Source organism: Salmo trutta, chromosome 22 (assembly GCF_901001165.1).
Source record: "Salmo trutta chromosome 22, fSalTru1.1, whole genome shotgun sequence".
NCBI lineage: Eukaryota > Metazoa > Chordata > Actinopteri > Salmoniformes > Salmonidae > Salmo > Salmo trutta.
In genome coordinates this window covers 13,721,096-13,731,802 of record NC_042978.1, presented here as the reverse complement: position 1 = coordinate 13,731,802, position 10,707 = coordinate 13,721,096, and the positions used below count along the sequence as shown (strand labels likewise).

Sequence of the window (10,707 nt, the reverse complement as noted above, 5' to 3'; positions counted from 1 at the left end):
CAACCAGATTGGTCTAACTGAGATTAACATTTTATAAAAATGTATGCTATATATATATATATATATATATATATATATATTATTTTTTTTTCAATCAGACTGAGCAAAACATTTAATCTCATGCAAGCAACCTATAGCCTACTGAAATAAACCGAGTTGATATTTTCTGCAAGCCGGCTACAAACACAACTTCTCTCGTTTCATTAAACCAGCCCTGTTCCTGGAGAGCCACCCCTCCAGCCCTGTTCCTGGAGAGCCACCCCTCCTGTAGGTTCTCATTTCAACCCCAGTTGCAACTAACCTGGTTCATTTTATCAATCAGCTAATTATTAGAATCAGGTGTGCTAGATAACCTACAGGTAGCTGTTCAAGGACAGGGTTGTAGAGTCCTGCTTAAACAGTTATTTCCATTATATTGCAAAACTTTGTTCCTTTAAACTGTACAAAGCAATTTATCTCAAACATATAGCCTAGCATCGCACACATGGCTACAAACACAGGCACTTAATTAATGAAACTATTTGAAGATCCTGTTTTCATAATTTGTTTGAATTGACTGTATATAGGCCTATATAAAATTGTGCAAACATTGCTTTATTTTAGGCTATATGTTTATGTAGCCTACCCTACTGTGTGAGAAGCTGCATGGAAGAATTCCAATGTCTATAGAAATGGCAGAGACATTTTTTTTCTCCTTTCATGGTCAGCAAAAATGTTGGCCTTAGGCCTATATGACTGGAGACATTAGCAGAATATTTTTAATACGACAAAAAATACAGAGTAACCTGGCACTGACAGTTAGAATTTGGCTACACATCACTAGCCTCTCTCTTTCAGCTGTTCCTGTGCGCAAAAGGCTATGCAAACCTCTCCGCAATAGGCCATTCCTCTTCTCGTGAAATCCCAGGAAAAGCTATAGGCTACAGAAGTTACAGGACATTTTGATATTTTTTTATACAATGCCTATTGGGGAAAGGATCAGGCTTGCTCTTCCTAATTGCAAAATGTAAAACAGGCCTACAGCATAGAACATGCATGTAGGGGAAAGTTGAGGAGAGAAAATGCATTGGTGTGATCACTTTTGGCAGGTTATGATAACATTGTTGCACTGATGCATTGCAAATAGTTGCACAGGACAGACAGAGAGATGAGCCCAGTGAAAAAAGACCCAAAGGACTTCACAACCATTTGAAAAATGGAAATCCCTTGCAAATCACTTGAGCAATGAGGCAATGACATGCTGTAAACAGCGGCCAAACGGCTGAACAGCGTTTGTTGTTGAATTACTACATATTAAATACAAGTTACTATATTATTTTTCATTAGGCCTACATGTACTTGCAGTTGTCACTGACAGTGAACACACCCTGAAAGCACTGAATGGTCTGAACCAGTGTGCGTTAGAGATCTTATGAATGGTTTTGTTACTACATTAATAGGCAGCGTGCAGTAGGATACGTTGATCAGTTGATTGACCGGTGTAGGACTAGAATGATAAACGATCAACTTTCCTCTAATGTGGATGCTTTTTTAATTATTATTATCATCACAACAGAACTAGCCTACTAGTAGGTCTAGCTCACGTTAGCGAATTCGAATCCATCACTTCCATTGTTTGGCTGTGCCCATAGCAACATTTAACAAGTTAAATGTTTTACCTGTGATTAAATGTTTTTCACACACATTGCTACATGTAGCTTTCTTGGACACCGGGTCCCCTTATTTCCCACGCTGAATAGCCTGAAGCCACAGGGCTCTTGCAGGCTCTATTTCTCTACATTGGAGCATTGCGTAGCATAGGTCGGGATTTTTGACCTGGTTACATGTACATTGAACAACACAGCTTTTCGGCATGTTTTGTTATTCTGTATAACAAAAAATGTAGAACGAAGTTGGCTCTTTTACACTGGGGTTCAATGGGAATTAATGTTTGTTTTCCCCAATTTGTGGGCGTGGTCGAGGGGCATTCCTTATTATTATGTGAATTGCAACTCGGTGTATAGAGTACAACAGTATGAGTCATAATACCCATAAAACCTAAAGGTCAAACAAGGAAATGTTTCCAACTGTTTTTCCACCATTACATTTTCCCGTAGGGGATTTTAGAAATACTTAAAATAAGGGCTGTGTTTTGTAAATCTATCTAGGACAAGGGGATTTTTATCAATATACTGAACAAAAATATAAATGCAACAATTGAAAAGATTTTACTGCCCTAATCTATGTATTTCACATGAATGGGCAGGGGCGCAGCCATGGGTGGGAGGGCATAGGCCCACACACTGCGGACAGAAATACTCCTCAGTTTCCACAGCTGTCTGGGTGACTGGTCTTAGACAATCCCGCATGTGAAGAAGCCGGAAGTGGAGGTCCTGGGTTGGCGTGTTTACATGTGGTCTACGGTTGTAAGGCCGGTTGGACATACTGCCAAATTCCCTAAAATGACGTTGGAGGTGGATTATGGTAGAGAAATTAACATTTAATTATCTGGCAACAGCTCTGGTGGACATTCCTGCAGTCAGCATGCCAATGGCACGCTCCCTCAACTTGAGACATCTGTATCATTGTGTTGTGTGACAAAATGTTAGTGACCTTTTATTGTCAGTATATATTTGCCTGTCAGTATATATTTGCCTGAAATGCTAATTAACTGCTAATGTGGCTATCATAAAGAACTACAAATGCCATAATGATCTGGACAAGACTGACGAATCAGGGCAATGGTAAGAATCCTGGATGAACCATCTAATGTTTGCTAAATGTAGTAATGAATAAATTGGCAACATTTAAATTGACAATTCTGTGAACTATCTTGTGCAAGTTTTAAATTGACACAACACCAGTTAGCAAAGGTGTCAGCTAGAGATGACGTGCAGGAGCTTGCAGGGATTTGTAGTCTTGCATGATGTCTACTTTGATGCTAATTAGCAATTTCGAAACTGAGAGTAAATGGAGCCGAATATATTGAAAAAGCCACTTTGTCCTAGAGAGATTTACATGGTTATCAAAACGTCATGCCAGGGTAAGCCTTATTTTAAATACCGATATCTGATATTTTCCTTGCCAAAAAAAATTATACTGATATTTCAAAATGTTGCCGCCTTTTAAGCATTCTAGTACAGTTAAATAGTTGAAACACACACACATTGACCAAAAGTTATTTTGTTGGCATTTACATATGTCCCTATTACTAGTAAAACATAATCAAAACCAATTTCTTTCACTTACTTGCTGTGCTGTTTCGTTGTTCATTTGTTCAGTCTCAACCAGGATTTCCTCATACATGTCAAGCAGTGAAGTTTCAGCTCTGTCTTTTCGTGGCTTCTCTTCCTCGGTGCGCACTGTCACTGTGTCCATTTCCATCTTGTCCAGCTGTGTCTAACATTTCACTTAAACCCTGGTTCCTGTCTGCATTGAAGTAGCGGTCCTTGTACCTAGCATCGCGCATGGTGGCAACACAGTAAAGGCTCAGAGAGAATGCTCCCGAATCACTTGTTCACAGCCTACAGTATAGCAGGTGTTTCAATGCCATGACAGAGGGTATCACGTCTGCTGCAGACACAGTTGATGTGCTTATTTCTCCAGTCAGTTGTTCGAATGGATCTAGGAGTGTTCATGTTTCAAACATGTTCTCAAATGGCAGCAGCGGTATGAGAACCAGCACATTCTTGAGCCTGCAATACAGCTTTCCTCAGTACGAAATCCTCATGGACCCACTGTGCTGTCAGACTCATAATGCTCATGGGGCTGACATCGCTGGTCCAAATGTCAGTCGTGAAGCTAATAGCAGTGACGCCCATAGCAAGTAGCTCATGGATGTGAGTTTCAACAATAGTGTATAACAACATTTGAAAAATAGCACCTACTTGGTAGTGTGTACCTGTACTCGACCAGTCGGCGAAAGCCAACATCATCCACGACAGAGAATGATAGATTGTCAAGGGCAATGAATTCCATTATCTTGGCGTTAATGGATTTTGCCTTTGAGTTGTCTCGCTGAAATGTTCTTACTCTTTCAAATGACTGCTCGACTTGTTGACTGCTTGATCCACACAGCAGACATTATGGGCTAGGTTAGGAATGCTGTTGCACGTGTTGCACTATATTTTTTGTGGCATCACTACTTCATCTACCTACGTTATATAGGTGTGCACATCGGCGTTAAACTATACATCGGGCTGATGTTGCCATTTTTTTTGCCATTATCGGACAATTCTTACTAATATATTGTGCATTCCTATTTTTCAGTGTTTCTAAAATATTCAATGGGAAAAATGAATGATGGAAAAACGATTGGAACCATTTCCCTGTTTGACCGCTATGTTTTCTGGGTATTGAGGTTACAGGGTTAAGGGTTAGGTTTAAAATCACATTTTAAGAGAAATTGTAGAAATAGGTGGGGTACGACCAACACCACCGAAGTGAAACAGCAGCGTAATAGTTGCATCCATTTGATTTTATCTCTCAGACAAATAAAAGACAAATCAAACTAAGCCGGTTTCCACTTTCGTCTGTGATGTTACAACTGTACTCAAAGTGCACCACTCATCTAATATCTGTAGAGGGCGCTGAGCAATTTCATTTTTGGTGCAACAGTGCTTTGTATGGAATATCGCTTGCAGCTTTTTCTCAACTTTTTCCCACCGCGCGTAGCCCGCTAGAGAGAACCGTTCTCCCAGCAGCAGGATATTATGATGAGGACACAATAGGGAATAATCTTTTCTAAATAAGAGTCCCCCTGCAAAGACATGCTAAACTGAGAATATCTCTTTTTTTTTAGCACTCTAGTGTAATACTACTGTTTTTCACAGCATTGCAACCAGTGGTGTAAACATACCCCAAAAAACTACTTAAGTACTACTTTAAAGTATCTGTACTTTACTATTTATATTTTTGACAACTTATACTTTTACTTCATTACATTTCTTAAGAAAGTCATGTATTTTTTACTCAATATATTTTCCCTGACACCCAAAAATACTTGTTACATTTTGAAGGACAGGAAAAGAGTCCAATTCACGCGCGTATCAAGAGAACATCCCTGGTGTTCCCTACTCACTCTGATCTATCGGACTCTACACTGTAATGCTTCGTTTGTAAATGATGTCTAAGTGTTGGAGTGTGCCCCTGGCTATCCGGAAAAAATAAAATAAAACATGGTGCCGTCTAGTTTGCTTAATATAAGGAATTTTAAATTATTTAGACTTTTGATACTTGAGAATATTTTTGCAATTATATTTACTTTTGATACTTAAGTATATTTAAAACAAAATTATTTTAGACTTTTACGCATGTAGTGTTTTACTAGGTGACCTTCACTTTGACTTGACTCATTTTCTATTAAGTTATCTTTACTTTTTTCTCATGACAATTAGGTACTTCTTCCACCTCTGATTGCAACTTCTTTTGACAAAATAAATTAAGAATTTGATGTATTTTATCCCAGCATTTCTTGTCAAAGTTTACACAAATACTGGTATGCTGAAATTTAAAGAAATACACTTTGAATAAAATAAAAATATATGTTATTGGAATTACTTTATGGAGGGGGCGGAGAACGAAGTGCTGCTGAATATGTACAAAACAGATCTCCCTCCAAAACGACACATATTTGGTTAGTATAGACCCTACTGAGAATTTCCCACCCCACTTTAGCTGAGACAAGTAGATTTGGTTTTCTCTCTACAAGCCAAGTATCCCATGTAAAGTCTATTACAGTGTATTCCATTGGAGGCTATGGATGGGGTGGAGTGAAAAGCCAGCAGCAGGCCGTGTGACACAGTCCCCCTAAAAAAACAAACCATATTTTGTTAGTAGAGACCCTAATGAGTATTTTTCCACTCCCCTTTAGCTAAGAGGTAGAAAAGTTCTCTACAGCCCAATTTTCTCAACATACCAGCGTCAACATTGTATTTTTTCATTATTGGTCCAACCTTATTTTGGATTTGTTTTCATAAATTACTTATTTCCATTTCTTGTTGGCACAATAAAAGTGGCTGTTGATAAAACAATTATATATATTTGTAATCAACTAATGATATTGCAATGTGTTGAAATGCGGGCTTTTATCTAGATTTTTTTTTAAATTGTCATAACTAAAGTGACGTTATCATTTGTGCTGCTGGCAGAATAGTACTTCGCTAGAAAAAGGAAGTAGAGTAGCTGGCTAGCAGTTATTAGTCAGCTCGTGAAGCCAGCTAGTAGGTTTGAAAAGGATGTACAATTCAACGTATTTTACTACAAGATAGGTTTTAATATTCGTGTAAGATAGCAATAGCAAACAGGTAGACCACCTTGTAGATACATAACTTTGCGGGTTGCTTATGTTTTTTTCTTCTGTTAGCTAATTTAATTGCGTAATTTTACTGCTTGATTCTGAACGACAACGTCCTTAGCTAACAGGCTAACGTTAGCTGAAGCTTTTGGTTAGCCAGTCTTGATTTAATCAAAAAGAGAACTACAAAAGCAGCTTTTTAAATTATCCGTCAGTTGTATGCGGGAAATACAATAAGGAAAGGAGTCATCTTAGACAATGAGAAAAACAACTGAACAAGGTAAGATGATGTATGTTTATCTAGTTACAATGCTTGTTCTGAACGTAAGTTTGTCAGTGAACAAATCAATGAAATATGGGAAGCAGACCCTAGACAGAATTGTGCCGTATCCAAATCATTGTGTAGGGAGTTTTAGTGAACAAAGTGTCGCTATAGTAATCATTAGTGATAACAGACATTTCACTGCAGTTCATTGATGTCCATTATTCAAGTGACCTTATTGTCTACTTCCTCTTTTTGATTCTCATTCCAATGTCCAAAAAAGCAGCCAGACAAGTTGGTAGTGAACTTTACAAAACCCATTTTGCCTCTATGCATTGTGACAACGAGTGCTCATTGTCTGAGCTTACACACATACAAGTGTAGCTGACATAGGTTTTATGATGCATCTTGGAGCAAAAAAGAGTGGGGTAGCCAAGCTTCAAAGTTAGAGGACTCTCTCCTCTGTAATTCAGTCCCACGTCCTTTCACCTCCACCCAACCACATGCTGCCAAAATCCTCCACAGCATTGTGGCTACATTACTAATGTATGACCTGTGGAAAAACATAATCACAAACTGAAAAAGACCAAATAGGAACAAGGTCGTCCCATGTCATTTCAGCAAGTCATGACACCCATCATCTCAGATTACAGAAACAAATTCAGAACAGTTAGAAGTAGATAAGATGAGCATTCCGGAAACATTATTTTGTTGAAATATAATTATATCTCTGAGAAATTAAGGTAATTGATTGCACCCATATTGGCCATTTTACATTTTTAGGATTCATATAATTTTGAATAAATATAGTACCTAACACATTATTTGGACCAGACTCTTTTTCTAATGAGTAAGACTTGAGGAATCCAAATAAATGGTCAGAAGCCAACCATGGTGCAACAAATTTCTCTGCATTTGTGGCCCAAATCCAATGAATGGGAGGGATTCTTAAAAAACCCACCTGGAACAGCACCATTTAGTGGTCAGAACCTGGTAATATAAGGATGTAAGTGGTGACATAAACCCAACAACTTCAATTACTAATTTCTCTGGACAGGGGGAAAAAAAAAAAATCACCAAATTCACTGAAAATATATTAGGTAGGATGAAGAAACAATACTCAGAGCCCCAGCTCCATACTACTTGTCAAACATAGAGAACGGATACTATATACTTGTTGTTGGGGTGGGTGTCTTGACCATTTCTTTGGATTCCTCATGTCTAACTCATTGTTAGACAACATTTACTCCAATTTGGATTTTAGGTTATTTTTAATATAATAATCCTATACATTTTAAATGGCCAACTTGTGTGCAATCAATTAGCTGAATTTTTCAGTGATCAAATTCAATTCAACAAAATAATGTTCCTGGAATACTAATCTCATCTGTTTCTAACCGAAGCGATTTCAGAACAATCTGAGATGGTGAGTGCCAATCGTCTTTCTTGTGCTTTTTAAGGTGCAAGGTCCCAACAGTGAAATTAGGTGTAGGTTTAGCTGAAGTCTGTCATTCTTGAACTTGCTATTTGGTGTTATTCCAGTGGCGGTGTGTAATGTGCAAGTCATTTCCTCCTGATGAAATAATGTGTTTACACTTCCCTCTCTAAGCTGCTCTGTTTGCCATGTGTTTGCATTTAGTGGCCCTTACAGCTTCAACTTCTTTGAGAGATTTCTGTGCTGAACAAGATACAGCGACCATTTCGGCCCCTAACTCTGATTAGTAAACCTGATTGGGGAACAGGAAACCAATGTAATAAATAGAGACTTTGTTTCATAGCTGACTCAAATGCCTTGGAATGTTGAAGATATGAAAGACAGGGTTTCATTTGAATAATTTCTTCTGGATGCACTGCAGAAAGCACACTGGATCCACATAAAGGCTTATTTTTTTGGTCTTAAGGACCATATGGCCCCTGGCTCATACCCCATTGCCCTACTGTTGTCAGGCTACTGGTGTTGGAAAAGTGGGAGGGTTAAAACTCAGGGTGAAGTGGGAGGGTTAAAACTCAGGGTGAAGTGGGAGGGTTAAAGCTCAGGGTCATGTTCCATTTTTAGGAGTCAGCAGTTCTAATTGGCCTAAACAGCCTGGCGGATGCAATTGAGTGGAACTGTGGGTGGAAAGATGCTCAATGTAATTTCTCTATCAGCCAGATATGTCTTGATATTCAATCCACATTTACAACACTTTGATAAGGAATGCTTTGATACCATCATTTTACAAGCAGAAGTCTATTCTCTCTGGTAGTGATAGAAATATTTGCTCTGTATCTCAGTACATAGGCTAACTTAACAGAAATCCACACGTGTGTTGATTTCATCCACAATCCTTTTTCGTATTTGCATAGGCAACATTGCTTTTGCATAAGCAACTAAGCAGATGGAAAGCTCTTTTCAGAGAAGTCTCATGAGTTTGATAAATTCACAAACTAAACCATGTAGGTCTAGCACTCTAATACAGGAACTGTTGTTGTTCCCTGTTCTATGTCTTATCAAGCACACAGCATGTTACACAACTGCATTAAATGTTTACAGTTTTTTTCTATTCTAGGTTATTTCCTAGGCCCTACATTTCTTAGTCTCATACTATAGCCTTAATGAATGACGCTACTGTTCAATGAGTGTACAAAACATTAAGAACACCTGCGCTTTCCATGACAGACTGACCAGGTGAAAGCTATGATCCCTTATTGATATCACTTGTTAAATCCACTTCAATTAAGGGAAGGCGACAGGTTAAATAATAATTTAAGCCTTGAGACAATTGAGACATGGATTGTGGATGTGTGCCATTGAGGGTGAATGGACAAGACAAAAGATTTAAGTGCCTTTGAACAGGGTATGGTAGTAGGTGCTAGGGACAGCGGTTTGTGTCAAGAACTGCAACACTGCAGGGTTTTTCATGCTCAACAGTTTCCTGTGTCTATCAAGAATGGGCCACCACCCAAAGGACATCCAGTCAACTTGACACAACTGTGGGAAGCATTGAAGTCAACATGGGCCAGCATCCCTGTGGAACTTTTTTGACACCCTGTTGACCATGGCCCGACGAATTGAGGCTGTTCCGAGGGGGAGGGGCACGCAACTCAATATTAGGATGGCATTCCTAATGTTTGGTGTACTCGGTGTATGTCGGAGGCTTGAGTGTAAGCCATTGACTGTATGGTGTAGGCCTATTGTGTTTTTAATTGTGCGGAAATGTGTTTCTTATTTTTAGATGATGACTCTCAGAAGTGGTTAAGCAAGGTGATGTATATGGGTGGGTGCGTTTAGTGAAGAGATGATAGCTGCCTGGGAACCATCTCTGGTGATCTTATCTCCCAAGCCCGTTCCTGACTGTGTCGTTCTGAGTTTTTCGAAGAACTTGGAAAGTCACCCTCATTTTTCCACGTAGGCCCTAAGCAATGATGACTCATGGCTACTTTGTGAAATTAGGTCAGAGAAAGTATACTGAACAAAAATATAAACACAACATGGAAAGTGTTGGTCACATGTTTCATGAGCTGAAATAAAAGATCCCAGAAATTTTCCATGAGCACAGAAAGCTTATTTCTCTCAGATTTAGTGCACAAATTTGTTTAAATCCCTGTTAGTGAATATTTCTCCATTGCCAAGATAATCCATCCACCTGACAGGTGTGGCATATCAAGAAGCTGATTAAACAGCATGATCATTACACATTGTGTTGGGTACAGTAAAAGGCCACTCTAAAATGTGCAGTTTTGTCACACAACACAATGCCACAGATGTTCCAAGTTGAGGGAGTGTGGAATTGGCATGCTGACTGCAGGAATTTCCACCAGAGCTGTTACCAGTGTATTCAATGTTACTTTCTCTACCATAAGCCGCCTCCAATGTCATTTTAGAGAATTTGGCAGTACGTCCAACAGGCCTCAATCATTAGGCCCTAATCTATGGATTTCACATGACTAGGCAGGGGCGCAGCCATGGGTGGCCCTGGGAGGGCATAGGCCCACCCACAAGGGAGACAGACCCACCCATGGCTGCACCCCTGCCCAGTCATGTGAAATCCATAGACTAGGGCATAATATAATTATTTCAATTTACTGATTTCCTTTTGAACCGTAACACAGCAAAATTGCTGCCTGTTGCATTTTATATTTTTGCTTAGTATATAATTAAGTAGGCCTATGCATGATACATTCACTTTTT

At 39.0% G+C, this 10,707-nt stretch overlaps 1 protein-coding gene across 5 annotated transcripts in view; it reads left to right on the top strand.

The window, feature by feature from the left end:
• The first annotated feature begins 6,145 nt into the window (after nt 1-6,145).
• Nucleotides 6,146-10,707, top strand: part of LOC115158136 (unconventional myosin-IXb) — a 105,035-nt gene continuing 100,473 nt past the window's right edge. For 4 of the 5 annotated variants that reach the window (XM_029706715.1, XM_029706716.1, XM_029706717.1 and 1 more), the window contains exon 1: nt 6,146-6,554. The gene's annotated coding sequence lies outside the window, so the exon portion shown is untranslated. The remainder of the gene's footprint in view (nt 6,555-10,707) is intronic. The other variant, XM_029706718.1, reaches the window with a different exon arrangement.